At 46.5% G+C, this 22,625-nt stretch overlaps 1 protein-coding gene across 14 annotated transcripts in view; it reads right to left on the bottom strand.

Annotated features, from left to right (window-relative positions):
- Positions 1–22,625, bottom strand: part of LOC121598438 (dnaJ homolog subfamily B member 6) — a 67,172-nt gene that overhangs the window by 21,164 nt on the left and 23,383 nt on the right. For 12 of the 14 annotated variants that reach the window (XR_006005567.1, XR_006005566.1, XM_041925301.1 and 9 more), the window contains one exon: positions 8,897–8,974. The gene's annotated coding sequence lies outside the window, so the exon portion shown is untranslated. Of the gene's footprint in view, positions 1–8,896; positions 8,975–21,392; positions 21,399–22,625 lie in introns of all 14 variants that reach the window. The other 2 variants (XM_041925308.1, XM_041925307.1) reach the window with 2 other exon arrangements.

Below are 22,625 nucleotides of genomic sequence, written 5' to 3' on the forward strand. Positions count from 1 at the left end.
AAACGATCTTCTCCCCCCGGTTGGTGGACTTTCAGGGGACAGGGGCCCTAGGCGCGTTTAACAATCCTCCATTTAGCGTGAACACGACCTGGGTTTGCGCATCAGGGATCTATCTTGCGCTATTAATTCGCAATGAAAGCGGACATTCGCGTCGTGCGGAGGCCCTAGCTTTCGGAAATAGGTCGTGTCACAGGAAGCGACGGTGCGCTCATCGATGGTGTTTAATTTATCACGAATTGAAAACGATTCGAGGAAAAGTGTTTGCGATCTGGAGCGTTTTGGGCAGGAAATTAAGAAGCTTCATTCGTTTTATTTTAAAAGGGTAATATTTTGAATTGGGTTCTAAATGACCAGACATTGAAGCCGCAAAAAATGTACACGAGAGAAGGAAAATGGTCATTTTTCTGACCGAACAAGATGAACAGAATGAAGAAGGAAACTCAACAACTCTTGTTTAACGAAACTTGGAAGATTCTACACAGTTTGGGCAAACAATCGACAACGAAGTGCGGGCAGGTGGATCCAAATTGGCGGAAGTACATTTCAACGTTCGCTACAAATATCACTATTAATAGCCAACCGTTTCGTTCTTGTACCACAAATCTTGGACGAGTCGTAAGAATAGTGAGCGTGCTATGGTCTTTAACGTTGAACGTTAAGAATACAGAATTTCAACCCTTTTTGCTATCGAAGATGGCAAGTGCAGAAGCTCTGCTCAGTGTCGAATTTAAGAAATTTCATACCATCACGATCCTCTTTCTTGGTATTTCAACTTGAGACAAACACGCACTGTCTGTATCGGATTGCTCGAGAAACGCGTTTTGTCACGTGAAATATCTTTACCCAGAGCATCAACATACCACAGCATAAGCATGCGAAGCATCAGACAACTTCCCTTCCTCCCACGCCCATTACAAATAAGCCAATTTACGATGACCTTCAATGCCGTGATTCGGAAGCTGTTGAGAAAAACAGTCTACCCCAAATGCTCTTAAAATAATGCTCGCTCATCGGAAGGGCACAGACCAGGGCAGCCAGTCTGCGTTATAAAGTTCGCTCACCACCACCAACATGAGGTGGTTTCGAATGAACTGTTTGTGGCGTCACGGGGAGGGAAAAGTTTTTTTTCCCATTCTGGCAATAAAGTGTATAAGCTGCTTTGCAGCGCGAATCGCGTCCACTTCACGCTCTTTGGTGGTGCGCACAATAAGGGCGCGCAAAAGCGGGAGAAGAAAAAACGAGTTAAATCGAAGTCAATGTTTGAATATTCAAATCAGTTCGGAAGGTGGTTAATACGCACACTTGAGCGGAACCGCCACTTGTAATTAATCTTTTAATGAAGTGTTGTTCTATGGCCGGGAAGCGAAGAAGCGGCTCATCGCCTTTGACCGATTAAGAATTCAGTTCAATCGCGTAAAGGCGTAACGGTATGATAATAAGCTTCGGTGAGCTTTACACCTTGCAAAGCGAGCACACAGGTTCACCATTAATGGGCCGACGCAACATGTCATTGTCACTTGATAACTTTACCTTATCTCTATCATTTCCTGATGTAACAATGTAAAGATTTAACTTTAACCTCACGCTTTCTCTAAACGGGCTCTGCTTTTTTATCGTAGCAAATGTACCGAAATTCTTATCACAACTCTAAGGAAATTGCTAACCACAACCTACATTGCTAAGCCAATTCTGTCAAAAAGCTTCGCTCTTTAATCTACCGCACTGGATAACACTCTCATTCCGTCCGTGCTGGACCGGCTGAACCCAAACCTCAATATTTGTCGAAGGTTTTGCTTGTGCGACACATAAACGACCTAACCCCACCTATTGCTTGCTTTCGTTTTCTTATCGCCATCACGCAATGGTCACTCTGCTGTCTTTCCGCTCTGACCGAAGAGCAAATCAACCACCTGCAGATATCGCTGTGGACGCGGGGACCCGCTGCTCGGTTGATACTTTCACCTCCAAAAACGATACGAGGCGCCCTTTTCGGCGAGCCGTTGTGCGTGCGGGTCTACGGGAGGATATATACGCATTGCCAGAGCCTTCGTCTTTTTGCAAACCGTGCCCTCGGGGTGAGTGAAAGAGGTCCTATACAGCACCACCGCCAGGGTCCACAGTGTCCACGGTTCAACTTTCCATTCCACATTCTCCCGCGGAGGAGATCCAGGAGGTCACGACAACGAAGTCACCGGCCCGAGACGGAAAGAATTTCCCATTCCGTATCCGAATCGAACATGAGCGATTGCTTGTTTCGGGCAGTTTTTTGTTTTTTTTTTTTGTTTTGGTTTTGTTTATCGCCAACCACGTCCTGTGTCTTTATGATTGGGTTGATATCTAGGGCGCATGAAATTGCCGCCAATCTACTAAGAGTGTGGTTTCGGCTTTCAAGGGAGCTGCTCCAAATCAACGTCATTCCAACGAGACGCTAAGCTGACAGCGGGGTTTCAAGACATACATGCTAAGCGCCCTGTATGGCAGAGCCTTGTTGGAATCTTACGAGTGATTTCTTTGAAACGAAATCGATTTCTTTTGGGGAAAGGTTGACAGGAGAGAGAAAGAAAGTGATTTGGGATTTCTATCACAATCGAATGTATTTAGGATTTGAGGATTATTTTTTCCTGCTAATCCTTCGTCCCAAAGGAGTTTGCTCCGTGAAAGGGAGCAAAAATTTTATCTGCAGTTCAGTTAATAACAGTTGAGCATAAGAACAATATCTTAATTGAATAAGACAATAACGAGGATATCTTGATTGAAAAACAAACGTATTCTTAGTCTTAGGGAAATACCAATTTTGCACCTTTTACAAAGCAATCAAAAAGTTCTCCCAACAACTCTTAACCGTCCTCACATTGACATGCCCCCTTGGCTAAATCCCTGGGCAAAAGGATAATATTTCATTTCTCTCAGTCTAGGCCATGACAACCAAAAGTCCACCGTCATCAGAAACCCATTAGAGCCCATCCTTCCTTCGTTAGGCGGGGTGGTGATGGGTCATTACAGAGGAGCGCAAGAAAAAACTCAGACACAAAAAAGTACACTTTACAAGATGCAATAACGCGCAATGTGGTTGGGAAAAGCAGTGCAAGCAAAGCGTGGAATACTCCAACAACACCCACAACAGCGCTCCAGCATTCAATAGACGATAAAGTTCATAATGCCAAAGGGTCACACAAACACACACACAGGAGCAACGACCCGCATATTATCTGTGTTTTTCCAGGGCCTTTGGCTTGGTGTGTTTTTATTCTCTCACGCAAATAATTGCACCAATGTTTCACGATGTCCATACAGGAACTGTTAGCAAAGAAAGAGAGAGAGGAAGTAAGGAGCTCCTCCTCAGTCTAGCGGACGTGGTAAAACACGTCAATTTAAACCCTAAAAAAGCCAGAGAAGATATGCGGGTTAAACATTGCTGTGTGGGGAAAGATGTGTTCGACTTCCATGTTTCCCATCGCCCAAGTAGTAAAAGAAATTAGCGATGAATGTGAGGGCCGGGACATTGCAAAAAGCATCCACACAATCTTCTCACATACGGTTTTGGATTGTGGTCAATCGATTGGCAAAACTTTCCATCTTCTTGTGTGCAGCCCTTTTCTGGAGGACACGTATAGAAAAACGTCCAACAAATGCAGTTAGTTTCTTGTTTGGAAATGGCCACTTAGTGCTGGTAACCAGCAACGACAAAATGTCTCTTTGCGACCATTTTTTTAAAATGCGTTTCTATTCGAAAAAAAAACACTGCAAAGATATTGAACGATATTAAGTTGTGCAACATGGGTGTGCAGCAAAATGGGTTTCAATTAAACAAACTCGCTCCCAAAAACAGAATGTATTATTCACACCCTGTTATACTTCTCTTCGCCGGAATTATCCAACCCTACTCGCGGACAAGATGCATTTTTGCACTTTCTCCTGCCACATGCCTTTCGCTTTTTTAAATTAACCCATAACAAAACGCGCTGTCCGTGTCAGTGTCACCAAATTGGCAAATAAATTGATGGCGAAAATGCAATCATGCCTCCGGCAAGCAAACACACACGAATCGAAAGAAATAGACAAACCATTTTATCCTGATTGTATGATGGTTTTTCCACTTCTTTTTGGACATCGAGAGACAAACACACACGTTTTGCGTTTGTGTATCATCATCCTGCGATCTCTGGTTCGATTTTGTGCAGCGTGTCGGCAAAAAACCCTCACTGCACGGTCCAATTCATTCGATTCGGTCGCTTCACTTTGATGTGATCGTGGGTCGATTTTTTAATTTTTCTATTTACTCTCACTTTAATTATCTCTGCCGTTCCGAACCGTTTGCGATCACACAGTGCACACAGTGCACATTCGGAGATGATATCCGCAAGAGAATGGCCACCAGTGCCCGAGGTGTTGTGTCGCGGCGTTGTCACGCTTGATAAGGCACCGAGCCAGAGTGTAAAAAGGGAGGGAGATAGAGAGATGAGTTTTGCCCCGGGGACGTGTGGAACCGCATCGAAGGACCATCAAAGGCGTACCGATCGAACACGGGCAAAAACGATTGATGGACGACGCCTCTTCTGGTTGTGTCGTACCGCGCCGTAGAGTGAGTTGTGACGTGGGAAACGTCAGCGATGTGTCGTCGTTTAGCCGTTGGCACTTATCGTACGCACAACACATTCGCTCGGGCATGCTGGGAACGGACGAGCTGCAGCTAGCGTTGATTAAAATACATCCTCGATTGATTTATGGCAACGATTATGGGGTGTGTGTGCATTTCGGGCGATACGTTTCTCTATGAAAGCTCCGAAAGCAACAAAAAAGGAAGATTTAGTGTGGAAAACGCGATGCTATAAATTCTGAATGACAGTTTTTTAACTGTCCCCGAGCTGCCAAACCTGCAATAGCTTGAAACGCTTGTCTGATTGGCTGAAATTCTGCAAATCAAAATCACAAGCATTGGAGTCAGATCCTAATTAAGAGCATCTCTGTGGTTGAACCGTACTGCATATTTCACATCATGTTCCATACATAAAAAGTCATACTAAACATTACCATATGTTGTTGCGATCTGTTTTTACTTTCACTTGCCTACCGGCGACACACAAACACGACCATTAATGGGCATGAAGTGATCGCGCTCAATTACGCATCATCTCCCTTGGAGCGCATCGCGTGTGTATCACGCCATCACACAGCTGTCACCGCTACATCACACAGTTTGTGCCAAAGATAAAAAAAACCGTCTCTCTGTGCCGTTATTAGGTGTGGAGCGAGGGATTTAAAATCATGTAACTGAAACGGGATACGTTTTTTTCCTCTCCTTTCCTTTGAAATTTCGGCAAAAGGGCACTCCACCCTGTGTTCGCCGTTAGTCAGGGTGAGGTTCATGGTCAAGTTGAGCCAAATCGGGCGAGGGAGAAACCGAAACACAGAGCGCGAGATCGTCTTCACGCCTTTTGTATCGGGGATCTATAACAGAAGGGTGGGAAACGAACCGTCCTAACCCCACCGCCACTTAATGAAGTGTCATCCACTGGCGCGAGACATTTATTTGAACGGCGAAGATCTTCCTCATTCTTCACCAACGCGACGCGGAGAGCGTTCCAGATGTCGTCCGTCCCATTAGTTTGTTTTTTAATACGTTCATCTTTCCCCGTGTGCTTCCCCTCCAAAAGGATTTAGTGTCAAACGAATTTCGCTTGTCTCAGATGGGGGGAAGAAAAATGAAATCGAAAACAACACTACAACGCGCCCCAAAACGCTCCCAATTCCGAAACCCACTTGGACAGAAGACGACCTACACCGGGGTAACCGGGGCACAACACAAACAGGTTCCATCTGCTGGTTTTTGCGCGCATATTCACCAGTCGCATCCCATTTTCCGCATCCGCGTCCAAAATGGGCAAACAGCCGAGGGTGTCTGTTCCCACCAACACACACAAACACACCCTCGTACTGTGTAAAAGATGATCTCGGTTCCTGTTCCTATTTTTGGCTCACATTCGCGCGGAAGGTGTGCGTGGAGTGTGGATATTTTTGGAAAAATGTCGACTATGCGGCGGCCGTGCGGCACCCTCCCTTGCTTGCTTGGTGGTTTGCATGCGTGTCCGGGAGCCGAGGAGCAACCCAAAGTAAGCACACCAAATGCAACGAGAGAAAGAGGACGAAAGATCTACAAACACGCGATCGTTGTTGAAAATCAGCTTCGTTATGGGATAGAAGAAGAGCTACACAGAGAGAGAGAGAGAGAGACAGAGATCATTGCGGAACCTTTGAAACACACACACACCCAAATATCACCTGGCCCTTGGTGCGCCAGAGGGCTCGAACTGGGGGCTTGAAGAGAGGTTTTAAACGATGTTCCTTAAAATAGATGCCGCGTGTATTTTTGGCTTTTCCCCCGAAAAAAACCTGTCGAGATAGTCGCGAGTGCCGGTGTCTATGAGACGAGTGAACAAACCGGCCGGTATGGGGAGGCATATTTTCTTCTCCTCAAATTTGGCCTGAGTGTTCTCAGGTGTTACAGTGGCGGGAAAATTGTTCAGGAGATGTACTTTTAAAACTATTTCAATGAGCGTGCTGAGTGCCATCACATAAAAAAGGGGCGCCTACACATTGAACAGTGGTCAGCTTTTGGCTTTTTACCACAACCATTTATCGATTGCATTCTTCAATAGAAACGCAATGTCGAACTGAATCCATAATTAAACCCGGGAGGGAATTATCTATTGCTGCGATTCGCAAAACAGTTTCACTTTGTGCACAGAAAAGCAGCAATGTTGCAATTGTTACACCTCGACTGACATACCCCCCGGGGGGGGGGTCGGTGCTGCTGTGGCATTAATTCCAATAGTTGCAATATTATTTCACAGAACCACACTACCTATTACTACAGTTTCAGACCGTTTTCATACTCATCACTGACAAATGCGGCAAGCGTCGTATTGTGGCGCAAATGGCATAAATTGGTACGAAACGCACGGGTTGGCAAACCACGGGCGCTACAAAATTATGCACAGTTACACACAAAGCTTTAATTATGCACGGTAAAGCATCGGTGTATCCACAAACAAACCGCACAACACAGCATTGTATTGCTTAGGATCAGTTTTGTTATTTCCAATTTCAATACATGATTCACATTACGGTTGTAAACACATTCCGTTGCCACCCTCATAGAATTCCATTCCAACATAACCGTCGGCCTCCATATCTTCCATTACTGTTAAACAACATTTAATTGATTATGATTTGTGCAAATATTTACGGCTTCCATTACCGGTCGCGTATTCGCTCTGTGCTATTATTCATTACCCAGATTAGATCAAACACGCCGCAGGCACAAACGGTCGGTTGGGATTCTAATTCGACTTTAATTAATTTCTCCGAACGCACCGTTATGTCAATTAGAGGTGAAAGAGAGTTCTTCTTTTATGTTTGCTGTTCTGGTGGCTTGAAAGCAAAATTGAGGACAACATGTATACTACACGTACGAGGCTATATTGTACGAAACGTAGTTGATGAAATCATCAAGCTCTTCAAATCGAGCGTTTTGTTTTCGGGGTATGCACATTTCATCTTCATAAGAGGACTTTCTCTTTCTACATTCGAATGCTTAATAATCATCACCTATCTAACTGTCTCAATGTTCAATGTCAACAAACCCTTCATGGAGATTCCTCTCACACGAACTCAACCTCTACAATCAGCCTGCTCTATCAAGGGGTCCATTGATAACTTCAGACTGATACCGTACTCCTGGAAGCAAGACAACACTCGATGTGAAGATACAGAATGAGAAACTGCTGTGACCCAGGCACATAAATTAATTTCTAGGCGATAAAACTCCCGCTGTTGCCGCTTCACTACGTCACTACACGCACTCTATTAGCTTTGATGGTGGGTGGAACCGAACGGGTAACTGTTTTGTGTTTTTAGTTTCTTTTGTTTTTTTTTTGCTTCCCTCACAAACTTTTGCAAAAAAGGAAAACATCAACACACACTTGTTTAAATAATGGGCATGTGCCCCCGTAAGCTAACGGAAGCCGCCAGTACAAAACGAAAGAAAAATGCTGATTTGAAGTACATTTGGCACTCACACGCGTGCGTGCGGGTGCGGTGCGTTCGTTGCGCGAATTCTTCTCTCTGTTTCGTACAATAAAAAAAGCCGACACAGCAGCAGCAGCATTTTGTTCCAATGACAGTTATTAAAAATGGCATGTGTAAAACACACGGGCATATACAGGCGCCGCATGATAGAGGGACACACTGTCACCCACTATCCATTTTCTATGCTTTTCACTTTTCACAACATATCTCTCAGGAGAATGTGAGTGTGTGTATGTGTATTTCTTCTTTCCATTTCCCACACGAAACGTATTATATGCAAATTGCACACCCACGGTGGCAGCGGTAGGGGGGCTGTGTGTGGAGATGGTAGGAATTAAATTAATTACTTCATTATTATCGCTTCTTCTGATGCCCCGTGGTCCCACCGCCCGCCATAATGTTCCGATAGGAATTAGAGGCCGTGCGCGAAAAGCTATTATGTGCGCCGGGCGCCGTTTCGTTTCGTTTGCGAGTTTTCATTTCTAGGTTAAGATCGGGCATGATACACTTTTTTACGGCCTCTGTCGACGTCGTACACTGAACCATATTATTTGCGGTTTCGCTCTAGCTGGAAAGGGAAATGATAAGTCGCTGAAGCGGGTTCGGTGTGAATTATAATTCCACGCAAATGTGAGTGCGTGCACGCATCGCCAGGGGTTTTGTTTTTGGAAAGATGAAAACAAATATCCAATCGAACTAATTTCATTAGCCGTTGTTGGTGTGGAATTTCTCCCCTGCTATGCGTCATAGATGCTAAAACGATAAAATTGAGATATTCAATTTTCCCCCATTGACTCTCGACGCTTACCTATGATCCGTTGAAGTTGCTGCCACTACAGCTGAGCTACGAATGCGTTTCAGCTTCGATGCCAAATGGCGTTCACTGCTGAAATGAAACAGAAAAAGAATAACTTTATTACATACATTTATCGTCACTAAAAGATTAAATTAAATGATTTATGAATGCTGTTGTTGTCTCGCAAGCATTTATTTAATTCGATTTTAAACAGCTTGTACACCACACCATAACATTAACACGCTTCTCCGAATAAGCAAACATTTCTTCCGCTCATTTTCGCATTTCGACAGGGAGAAGCTCTTAAAACATATTGCACCTAAATGGACATAAATCTTTCCGAACAAAAATATTTCATGCTCAAGCCGGGTCCCAGCCCAGCCCAAGCCCGTCCGAACGGAAACACACATTCCACCGAATGGTGATGGTAGAGGAGCAACGGATGTGAACAGCCCGAGAGGAAAGCGTGCTCCCATCTTTCTTCTGGCAGTATGCATGCGGTTAGACTGAAAAAAATAGTATTTGCATTTGAAAAGATGCAGAATCTCGTACCATCTCTTCCCGTTTTGCGCTTCGAAATATTTACACGAGAATGTCATTCTCTTACATGTCTTGTGGTTCGTGGCTTTTTCACACCACACACACACACACACACACACACACACACACTTACATACACACAGGTGTATAAGTATTATTTATTGACTCTCGCTGCAGGTGATGTGGCCATAAAATGCTGCTATTTCAAAAATATGTAAGAAATGCACTCAACGAAGATGGCTAATGCACCGACCATAAAGCCGCATACAAAACACTTCATCGCATCGATAAAATGTCGGAAGGGGTCGCCCTAAGCGATGTTGCCAGTTCAGTCGTTGAAAGTGAGGATGATTCTTTCGTCTTTTGCAATAAACGTATCTAAAAGGGATAGAAAAATGATGGCTTTTGCAATTCTTCATCCGCACGATTCTCCATTTACAGTCATAAATTCTGAACGAATGACTTTCGAAGCGCTCCAGATACACCACAGACACCACTACACCGCAAAACCTTGATTTAGCCTTTAAACCGTCGTCCCATGCTTCCACATCGCATCAAGATGATAAATCTGCCTAATAGACACTTTTCCAACATAAAAAGGCAACCCTTTCCACGTAATTTGAGCAGGTTCATTTAATATTCTAACACTTTACAAGCGCGCGAGCGAGGAAAATCTACACAACAAAGACACAACATACACATAAGCAGCTTGAATTATGATTGCACACGTAAATCATGCTACTAACTCAGGTGAGGTTATTGACTCCCCTCTTTTGAACAACATCCCCACACAAGACACCAGGCAAACGAGGACTCTTCAACCTGCAGGCATCAAAATGGTGGGAATTTCTGCTGGATACAACACAAGCAACCCTAAACAAAGGTCCCAAAAAACGAATCTTGAATGCAGGCAACAGCAGCAGCAGAAACAGGAAGTGCTTATTCTCTGGTGAAGAATTTCGAAGAAACAAAAAAGACACAACAACCGATATCTTCCCCGTGGGAGGCCGTCTCACAGATTGGACACAATTTTCCCAGCGACTCCCCAAACCACTCTCTTGGGCCTGACCCGAAGATGAGGCAACAACAAAGCAACGAAGACTGGCGGTGTGTGTCTGTACATGAATAATTTTCAATCTATTATCTGAATGTGTCTTGACGACGAGTCCACGAGGTAAGAAAGTGTACCGGCCACGGCGTCCCATACTGTAACGCATTTCCTCTGCCCAATCGAACAAAGGAGGAAACTCAAATTACATAGAGCAGGAAACAGTAGCCGCCGACGAAGAGAGGTGTGGTGTGTGTGATGCAGTGATGAGTTTGCTACCCTCAGTGGAATTAATTTACATTTAAGCTCCCGGGGATGTATATCTACGGCCGAATCCGTCTGGAAGTTCTTTCGATCATCTCATTGGATAAACTTTCGACGGAAAGGAAGGATCCTAAAACGAATATCACTCTCTCTCTCTCTACATCGTCAGCTACTGATAGATAATGGCCGTGATGCGTAATATCCTTGGGGAAAATCTTATCGCTGCTTGCGTCATTTCCGTTCGAAATCAAGCGCCACACGTTTGCAGTGCTTCATTATCTTTCGCTATGATAAAAATATACTTTCCGTATTCCGAACATCAACACACCGATTCTACGGAACTGCAACTGCCCAGGCCGGTACCCAGTCCCCCTGTGGATGTGACGAAGAGGGTTAAGGTTGCGTTGTAAATAGAACACATAAACAGCTGAATGATATCCTTTCACCAACAAACGTGACAGCAAAATAACAATGTGCAAGAGTTGTCCTCACACCAAGTGCGATAGCGTCATCGACACTGTCAATCAATAGAGAAAGTTAAATTCAATTTTATTTCCTGACACTTTTGCTCTAAAAACAATTACATTAACTTATCAAGAATATTGTTCCAATTTCATTCCTAAAGGAAAAATCCGCCGCTTCACTGTCCACCACACTATGCGAAAGTGTTAACACGGTAGGGCAGTATACCAACTCATCGGCCGGCTTGACCTCTCGGGCTCATTTACACTTCGGCATCGATATCATACCGTGCGACGATGGCGACGAACGAAAGAACGAACGAACCACTTCAAAAGCACAAATACACAGTAAATCTTAGGGAAGGGTAGGGCCTGTTACAGGTCAGGTTATACCCTTCCGCAATCACTTCCAATCTTCTACCGGGCTTTCCTCCCCAGCCAGCAAGCGCCCTCATCCGTTTGCGTAACGTATTTATAGAACACATGGTATGCGCGTATCGTAAGTAAAAATAATTCCAACCTCCCGCGTCGTCGCGTCGCACGCGGCCGGCGTTGTCATTATACATGCGTCTCTTTGGGGCGCACCGGGCACTCGTGAATGTGTTTGATGTTTGTGTTTATACAACAGGGCGGCCCTCTGAGAAGTGGCCCTACGCATAGAAAGCGAGGGAAGGACAAGGTGTCATAAAGTAAATCAGTCAACAAACGACAAAATACATCAACGAATTGTAGCAACACTTTCGCCTGACCGGCCGAAGACGAACGTAAAAGTTATATGTTGTTGTTTTTCTATGTAAACCTCTACACATATCTGTGAGGGAAAGAACCAAATACGAAAGTAGGGAAAGGACCAAACAAAATCGAAGCCTCTGAAATTGTAACCCAGAAAATGACAAATAGTGACCCCTGGCGTAAGCCAGCGAAGAAAGGTTCTGAAAGTCGCGTGCCAAACCCCGATTCTTAACCCCAAAAATATTGCCACAGAAACACCATTTTCCAGCGAACGAGGTTAAATCGTTGACCCACACAGCGAATGTTCACAGCGACCTATAATGAGGCCAGCGGGTCACTTACTACAGTAAAACTATGCTTACCAGCCCATCGGTTCTTTCCGGCAGTATCGAGTCCCGTGCTCATTACCCAACCGGACGCACGAACCCAGCGGGAGGTTTGCATATTATCCAGATCAATGAACTCCAGCAACGACTTCTTCTTGGTGATTCATTAGCCAATCAATTAACATCGGTAGATTTTGTCAATCGTTAACTGGGGGCACATGTGGTGTGTGCCTGTACATAGGAGTTATCGTTTCCAGTGAACGGTCATGTGCGAGGAGCAAGGCAATTAATTGAATCCACTATCTCCGAAGCGCACCCACCAAAGCTGGACGTGCCTTCCCAATGCGTACGACAGGGCGGCGGCGGTGGCGGCGGCAACCACAAACTAAGGACCGTAAACGACTAATTAATATTTATCAGAAACGATTCACGCTGGTGACTCCTTGCTTGGTCCACCACGCCCCACAGCAAGCCTGCTCGGAACTGGCCCAGAAAGGCAGAGACAAGCTTGGTCAATTGAATTACCTACAACAAATTGAACTACTCCTACCCACCCGCCCCGACACTGGTTCGCTTCTTGTCACTGTGCGTTGAGGAAGTTACTGCCAGGACAAGGTTAAATTTGCACTAATGAGTCTTCCCCTCGGCAGACCCGATCGTTTGAGGTTCAAGAAAACCTGCCCAGTAACACACCACGATGCTGTTAACGCAACATGGATAATCAAATGAATAACTTTGTTAGTTCGATTTATTCCCGCCCGCAGTTGTGCCTCGCACAGAAGACCACGATAAGATCCAATTAAAATCTCTCAATAATTTCTCAATCTTTCACCATTCATCAGACATCGCGGAATTCGTTGAAAATGCGCCACAGTTCGTCAGCCATATCTAGCATCTGACTCATTGCAAATGCCTCCAATGTTCGTTAGGCTGCGTGGCGGCGATCGTGCAAAAATGTAGATCACAATCATCCCTCGTCTTGAGCGCTGTGGCAGCACCGTTAATCTTCCAGCGAAAGCCTCAGGATTTTCAAGGTACCCCAGAGCTTAGCTGAGGTGGACTGCTTCCTCCCGTACTTGCACACTCCTCATTAGAAGAGAGAAAATAATTGACCATATCTTACTCTTCATGCTTTTCGTTTTCTTCATTGGCCTGTCCAATCTCCAATCCGAGAAGATTGGTCTGGGCATTCTATCGAGCTCGTAACATCTCACCTAAGCCACACAGTACCGTACAAGATGGTGTGGGTTATGGGCTTCAGTGCACACCATCGCACTTTCTCAACCTCGGGCAACGCGTCAGTCACACTTGGATGATTCATTGGACAAGTGAAGCTTGCCCGTGTCTCGGAACAACGTAGCCGGCAACAGCCTACAACCAACCATTGCTCGACCATTTCAGGTGTGCATAGGGGAATAATAATCACCGAGCGATGTACTTCACCTTTATGTGCATGCGAATATCAACACGAGAAGCGCTCGCAACAAATGTGTGTACATTCTTCGGCCGTCCACTAGCAGCGTTCGGTGAATGTTTGAATGTATCCTTAACGTTTTTCAGACGGATTTAATGGGGTTGGTTTTGTGTGTGTGTGTGTGTGTGTGTGTGTGTGTGTGTATATGCATGTTGCAATCCATCCATTAGTTTCTTTGCTAAAGGCATTTAGAGAGCTTTAGAGCGACCATTGCCCAGTAAAAAACCCAGTGTACAGTAAGCGGACGAAGACGATATGCAATATTGGAACTGCTCAGACGAAGGAATTGGGAAGATTGTGACGACTTGGGAGAAACTGCCAAGCGTCAATGTTTGGTAAAGAGAGATCTTATAACGACTGTACATTATAAACCCATCATTCTCACCAACTGCATCTCTCTCGTGTTACTGTTCCACTTCTATAAACCACACCTCGAGCCAAATCTAACAAACCCCAATGGGTGCCTCCCCCAGCGATAATGATAGCACACCACCCAGGCCTACCTAAACCAAAAACAAATTAGTTTCAAATTACTACCGCTTCCAATTGCCATCTACACGCTTCGCGTTAGAAGTAATGGCGCTACCTTAGGGGCGAGATACGCGATATGCCATAGAGAAGTAAAAAAAAAAACAATCTTTGAAACAGGCTCGTACACCACAGAAACCACAACGAATACCCAGCCCGGGAGACAGCACTAATGATAGCGATTCACGGTATAATGATGCACTACTGAGTGTTCCTGGGTACAAAATCGATCAACTGCTATCGGGCTAGCGGTGGTCGTCGTCATCTTCATGCGGCCACTGTACTCTATTTTACATTTACAACAAAACCAATTTACTGCTCATTGTTTCAATCAAATCACTGTAAGGGTTTCGCTCGAATCAATCAGAAAATAGTGTAATGGCGAGTGTCTACAGTGTGTCATTCGTGTGCTAACCTCCTTTTCTGCCGTAGCGCTGCTTTCCGATGGGCAATATGCAAATGTACGGTGGTGGTCGGTTCTCCCCAGTGGCAACACACTTTTGCAGAGCAAACCGAGCTACAGCTTCACCACACACCGTTCGATGTCTGGGAGGCGTGAACATCACCATCATGTAACCAAGTTTGAAACATACTGGCAAGAGGTGGGGACAACCCGTTGGTGTCGATGCCGAGCGCCCCAGGACTGATGTGTCAGTTCAATGCAATTTACTCCAACACCTCCAAGCAGTACCTATGTACCTATGTCGCTGTGTATACCTTGACCAGTACAATTTGCACTGAAACTTGAATGCGTAAGTTCACCCGCAAGCGTACGGTGTAGATAAATCAATCATGCAACAGAGAGCGGAGGCCCAGCCCAGGACCGACAATGCACTCATAACTTCCTTCCCATTCGCCCCTTCGGCATGGGTAATGTCCGGGAAGGTTATCGGACGACGGTGGCGTAGTATCGTCGCGTTATATGATACATCAAAGCCGTCCCCTGCATGCCACGCCGAGGCAGGGGAAGTCATTCTCGTTTGTATGCGCTGCCGAGATCACCACACCCGTCGTCACAACACGGATCATTGTCGGTGCGATGCTCTTCAAACAGTGGCTTCCACTAAACCGATTGAATTGAGCACCGCAAAGGGGTAGCGAGCCGTCGCCGCACGGTCACATCGTCCACCGACGGACGGTAGCACTTTGGTCGTTAGGCTTTTAAAAACCACACATCTGCAAATCTAGGTCAATGCACACAAAACGGTGGTGAAGTATTGCCGAGCGCGCTCCGAGGACCAATTGGCTGATCAAATGCACGGACACAGAGACAGACACGACGGATTCTTCTTCATAGCGCGGCACCAGCGCCACAATGACATTAGAAACCGTTCGAGGTCTGGCCGGCTCTACACACTGGGCTATTGCGCTCTTGGGGCTTGGCTCCTTCATAGCATCTCACGCTGCGTCCGACGGAACGACTGACCGATCTGCAGAGATTGCTTGCAAAGGCGTGAATTACAAATTTATGATTGAGCACTCCACATACACATCATCTTTCATAACGAAAACGATACACATAGCACTTAAAAACACACATCTGCTGATTGGAGTGTTAGGAAGCGGTCACAAACTTACGATTCGGCAAAAGGGTAGAATTAATAATTCCATCTAAAAAACATTCTTCCTCTTATGATATCTCCCCCTCTTGAAGCAAAGTAAGCACAACCCGAAGGTCAATCAATGTCCCCCGACGGGACACAACCAGGCAACAAATGCATTTGTGAAATCGTGTTTCTATCGTTACCACTCCAAACCCGTTGCGAAAGTTCAGTACCCGAGACACAAACACTCATGTATCGAGACCAAAGTGCGATTCAATGAGCATATGTGTTACGGTTTGCACGATTCCGTTTTTAATGCTATTCAATATTATTTTAATGTTGAAAGCGCTCCGTTTCCGGTCTGCTTTCTGTCCGCGTGCACAGCTCGCTCCGAAAGGGTCATGAATATTTCAAATGTCCTAAAACAATCAGATTTTCCAAATGCCAAGCCCAAACGTCCATTAATATTCAATCGAATTTGAAATGAACACATGAGCAAGGGGGGATCACTGTAACTTGCAACCGCAACAGGACAGCCGGTACAAAACGGTTTTAGCTTAATAGTAAACACTCCTAACGCTCCTCCTGTGTATGTGTGTGTGTTATCCCACACACGACGCCCACCCAAAAGGGTCCCCCCAAAGCACTAATAGAGTTTCTTTATTTAAACAAAAAAAAAACGAACCGTTCTAAATCGTTCTTTCCGGTACTCAAATCCTGGGCGGCTTCAGCAAGCATTATGCCGGTGAATAGCATAGATTTACAATCATTAAGCCGGAAACTATAATATCGCATAAATAATAGAAGAGGACCGTATGATCCACACCACCGCCACACGTCGAAAGGCCGGAAACGAAGGCGAAAAGTACGTTCCAATGTCGAGCTGTGTGTATACTTTATTCCACACCACTAAATCCCCCAATCAGGCCCGCTCTTGTTCGCGGGACTAAGCGCTACTGCCGTTGCACCTTTTCTCGGTGCGACACCGAAAACGCAATGTTTATGATTTATGCATTTGCGTGTGTGTGGGCACGACACACACACACACACACATCACACGTCGCGTAGGTGATGAGCTCACGTGTGTTGTGATTCGAGCATCGCTATAATGACCTAAGTGTGGCCGCTATCGCTTCGTCGTCGTCGTCGTCTAGACTAGGGTGTGCCGGGAGAGCCGGGGCCGAACGGACCCCATTTTTCCGGCCAATGCACTGGGACACGGCGAATGGCATGATCGTGAAGCCCGCGTGCTTAGAGCGTGTGCGCAAACCACATCACACCTGACCATATGCCACACACCACATTTGCACTAATTTCAGCTGCTTAATACACACAAGGCCATCGTGAATCGGCGTGTGGGAACATACGAGCGCGTTCGTAGACCTCTCACCAAACCGGGTTCGTCCACCTGGTGTTGCCAATCGTTCGAAATGCGGGCAAAAATAAATGGTTGTTGCTGTTGTGCTGCGTTGCGTTATTCGGGGAGGGTACGTCGTCCTAAGTTGACGTGTATCGGTGGTAATTTCCTAGCCAAAGATCCTTCTCGACCGGGTCATTGCCAATGCTAGCCAAAACCGCCTACACACCTCCAATTCTACCTTCATCACCTGCAGCCCCCCCCCGCCCCCCCCCCCCCCCTCTTCCTCATTCCTAATTGGAAAGTTTAAATTCGTTAAGTTTGATGATCTAGCCCGGGGTGTACCTGGCAACACCCAGCTGTGGTTTCCACACACCCGCATACAATAGTCTCACTCACTCTCACACACACACACATACACACATTCGGTTCCCGGGTGTGCAAAGGCGTGCCAAATGTGGAATCTTGTTTCAAGTATGTGCTCAAAGTTAAGCCATGTCCGGAGATTGGGGGTGCTGTACGGTGGTAGAACATCCCACACAAGCGCACGCTGGATGACCCAACTGGGACGGTTGAAGGTGGTTGGTTGGGAGGCTGGCTGATGATGATGATGAGGTCTATGAGAATTTTTGCCAAAGCGAAAGAAAACCGCAGAAAGTCAGGGCCACGTCAGGCCCGTGTTTGGTACCGGCAGACACTTAATTTTAGGGAGCAGACATTGACCAACGATCAGCCGCGGGGGAGCGGGTCATAGCCCTCGTTCGCTTGCTTCAAAGCACAGCCGAAACATCAAGACAAACGCGCCTGGCGGTGTTTAAAATCGTTGCATTTGCTCAAGTATGGGAACATTACTTTACGACAGGAGCTAAAGAGCGACGGTCGATGGAAACTCCAGAGAGGCCGATGCACTTTACCCGCGCGATGACTAAACTTGGGAAGAAGAAGGTGGACTTCCCCATCAGCAACACAAACACACACTCCAACCAGTCAAGATCAGATCTGTGCAAGTTAAGGCGCAAAAAACAGGTTTCAGGAAAAGTTCAATGATTCTGCCATATCCCGATTGCGAGCGGGAACGGTGAGTGTTGTTTGCAAATCTAAAGAACAACCGTGTGCACTATTCCGGAATCTAAAAGGACGGAAGATTCCACGCGTCACCGAATAGCAGGATGACCTGCCCTTGCGGAACATCATCTTCATACAAAGCTTCTCTATTCCCGCGCCCTGCAGACAAGCATACAGTCCCGTACGGCTCTGTTCCGCTTCTACTCGTGTGTGTCTCCTGATAGAACAAAGATGAGATTTCCGCGTAAGGAAGAATGACACAACGGAAACGCAAGACGGCATAAGTGTACGGGACGACCCCCAGTCATCATCATCATCAATGTTGATCTTACACGCACACACAACGGGTCTTTCTTGTTCGATCGCTGTCATTGGCGTGTTAGAGCGCTCATCATCCGCTCGCGTGTGGGGGTGTGTTTGCTGCCCCACGAGTCTCACTGTCTCGCGCAAATGAACGTGATTAATCATTGGTGACTCATGCGCCACCAGGCGTAGAACGATGCCGCTCGATCACCAACCCCCCCGCCGGTGGGACACAGAAGTGATCAAAGTCGTTTTTGAATTTCACGCCCGGTAAAAAATTGTCTCCAATGCTGTGCTTCACAATCAGTTTTAATTGCCATAAATCTTTACATCTCTGTAAGCATCATTATTCATTTTCATTTCCTCGTGTACCAAAAGCTGGACCGCACAAGCTCTCTAATGATCACGTTTAAGCAAATGAAAAGATCAATACCTAAATGCGGCTTCTTTTCCACGAAAAGGCGCAGCAAATTAAGCTGCTAACCATCTCCTTCCTTTTGCCGTCCCCGAAGCACAATCGGATCGGCTGTAACGAAATAAATTAATTTCACTGCAATAACCCTAATCCGCGCTAAGGCCTTTCTCTCCGCACAAGATTTCTGTCGGCGACTTAACTACACTCCCTTCCTCTTTTCCGCAGGTCCCAAAGATAATTGTGAGGTTAGGCTCCCCCAACGGTCTCTTTCTGTCTGCCAACTACTAAATCTTAACCACCAATCATCAACCGAAGGCAACGCCGGCACGGTGCGGGAAAACAAACGGCCCAACACACACGCGGCCACACACCATCGTTTACGGTCATTAAAAATCGGTGGCCGCGTGCACGCGCGTACACGAGTGATTATATCTCGATCGGTACACCGTTTCGGTGATGTAGACCTCACGATGGCACACACCAAGTCAGATGGAGACTTCAAACTGGATCATCCCTTCCCTTGCATCTGGTCCCATCGGTGCTGAGGTTTATGGCCTGCCCAAAAGCCTGCAAATGAAAGCGAAAACGAGAACAAAACAGGCCATGACGAAATGCGAGACATGTGGATGAGCCACATGGATGGGAGAGCGAGGGGTGGGGTAAAAGAAATGAGCGATTATTAGGTAGCATAATGCGCCCGCGACTGGTTACGATATGCCCCCAGCCCGGGTGATGGTGGCTCACACAACACTCATCTAATTTCACGTTGCTGTGTTGTGTGCGGCAATCTAATTGAGTGTTCCACCCGTGGGGCTGATCCGTTGAAGCTTGAGAAAGAATGTAAACGTGAGATTTGCAGCCCGCATGGGTGTGTTCCCGACTGCCGAGGAGGAGGGCGCTAAGCTTACATCGGGGCACTTTATCCACAATAGTCTGTCGGTGTCAATCCAATTTGTCTGCGGCCGCATGACTATGTTTGCCCGTTGCTGTACCAACCTTCCCAAAAGCGTTGTGCAAAATGGCATCCCATTTTTCTTATAACACTTTCGTCGCCTACTGTCCCACTCTTCTGCCCTTGTGCAGCAGCAGTTGGTTTAACGGTGGTGCCATAATTCCATTCGCGTATGCAAATTGCCAGGTAATCGTCATAATTCTGGAAAGGTATTTCCTCCTCCGTGAAATTTTGTGACGCCGCCCCATCCACCAAGCTCTAAGTATGATGCTCAAATTCCGGTATTAGGCACGCCGTACGCTTCACATTCTTTCCCATGCCACAGTGTCGGGACAGTGTCGGGACAGTGTCTCGCCAGCGAGCGTTCGGTCTGATAAGTAAGTGAATACAAAAATTAAACATAATTGGATAAAAGTGTTACAAGTAGTAGTGGCAGGACGGTAGCAAAGGATGCCCGCAAGTTCCCTTGTTTGAATAATCTATGAAGAGACACACACACAACGCACATGCTTTCCCTTCCCTTTTGGAAGCGGTCCAACGCCCGCCCGAACGATGATGTAAGCGGAACGTTTTAATGCCGGATGCTAACATCGCTTCCATACGCGTACGACTCGGACTCCACTGGGCCCGGCGGGAGTTGTAACGGCAAGCGCCGTGTACTGGCTGCTCTGTTGTAGTAGTGCTTCCAAAGTTTGTCGTGTTCGTTTAAACAACTCTTCGGGCGAGAGTCTCGGCAGCGCTTCCTCGAACGGCAACAGGAACACTAGTTGGGGACACTTCCTAATACGAAACTATGGTCTGTTATTAAGCAAGCTTTTTCCCACACTACCGGTCGTACTGGCACCGTCGTAACGATCCTGTAGGACACGAAGGTTACGTCGCTCATTACGAAAGGCTTTGCGGCGTGGTTTCTAGACGTTCCTAGGCTATTGTTTCCTTAGCAACCTCTTCAAACGCGCGCCAGAGCACACTCTCGCAACAGTAGTGGGCTGACAATTCTATTTTCGTAAAAAACTTTTCAACTACCAAACAACAACAGTGTACGAGTACAACACTTGGCTGTTGGCTGTGAAAGTTATACCCGCCGCTCGGAAGAACTTGCCGTAACTACACTCCACGCAAAGCAGAGAAGCTGCTACTGCGCCCAACAAAAGCTTACACTTTCGTCTTTGATCGCGCGTCCCCCAGCACACACAGCTTTGAAGTTGAGAATGGATTCAGATTACTTCCTTATGCTCTCTTTCAGGCTTTATCGCAATCCGCTAGCGTTCTGTGAAGCACCGTGTTTTTGCTGCAACGCTGCTGCTGGCAATACGAAAGCTGGTAAACCCCGATGTAAAGAAAACCGCTAACAGGGTTTCAAGTATCGTTTGCGACAACAACGACGTCCTCCGGGGCGTACGAAATTGAAAATCACTTCCTGTTGCTCGGTCACCGATACCGCGGTGCTAACGCGGGCAGAAGCTAACGGCGTCTATACCCAGGAGGAGAGAAGTTACCTTTTTCTCCTGTCCCTCACGGCTCCACAGAGTCACGGCTGGCTGGGAGCAATTTGTTCCATGTTCAATCGATTTCTGCGTGTGTTCAACAGCACGTCAAACACATTGCGGGAAACTAAGTCAAACGCCCCCTGGGCCAGGTACTGTACTCTCTTTCTCTCTCTCATCGTCGCTGAACGCCTTGCGATTCCGATCTCGTTTGCAAGTAGTTGATAAAAAAACGAGCCGGAGGTCCCAGAGCCAGTTGCCGACTGAAAGCACACGCGCGTGTGTACGTGTCGAATTTGTAACGATCTACGGAGAAAAAAGGGAATGACATTTTTAAAGAAAGAGAGCGCGCGTTCGATTGATCCTCGCCGGCAATGGAGCCCTTAATCATAGCTATTCTTAGCATCGCGCTGTTGTTGTCTTTTTTGTTTCACGTGCACACACAGCACTTTTTCCCCACCAATCTCGTAGAAATGGTGCTTTGGTCGTCGCATTTCGAATCACTCCATTTCCTATTTTTTGTTGTGTCTGTTTGAACTTCACGGTACAATTGATTTATCCCTGGGCGGTGGTGGTGGGTGGTGTGCGCTACACAGCCATCGGAATTGGTGCAGGCAAGCGCTAACCTATATAAAAAGCTCACTTGGCACACTAACAACTGTGGTCGCGGGAAATGCTAACTTAAGGGTCGGTCGGTCTCGTCGACTCCCCTTCTCCCCAGTTGCCTTCGGTGCTGACCACCGCGTTTGGTCCATTATCGTCGTGATAACATGAAACAAAACCAATCAAGCTAAAATTATCCAAAATGAATGCAATTGAGCGTTTCCTTCGTTAGTCGACTCGGGCCCTTGCGATGGACACGTACCGACACACACACAACCACACACCACCACCACCGTCATTAACTGCAGGGCAACACTGTGCCTCGTCCCGCGTGTCGCTAGAATTTGCTACATTTGAAAACTGCTCACGAAAATCGTTGCGCGTCTACATGGCCGCGCGCCGCATTGCGTGACACTATCACTGTTGGAATGGTGGGTTTCTCTTTAAACACACACACACAAATGCACACGGCACCGGAAGTGTTTCGTATCAGGGAGGCGGCACGGCGGCCCTGCTTTCAATCCAATCCAGGGGTGAGCGTTTGGACAACATACCTTTTCTGAAACGATTGGAGGGAGGAAGAGAAGAAAAAACGAAAACAAATAATTAGTTTAAAATTCATTCCAGTGCTCGTGTAACTGT

The sequence above is a fragment of the Anopheles merus genome, chromosome 3L, assembly GCF_017562075.2.
Source record: "Anopheles merus strain MAF chromosome 3L, AmerM5.1, whole genome shotgun sequence".
Lineage (NCBI taxonomy): Eukaryota > Metazoa > Arthropoda > Insecta > Diptera > Culicidae > Anopheles > Anopheles merus.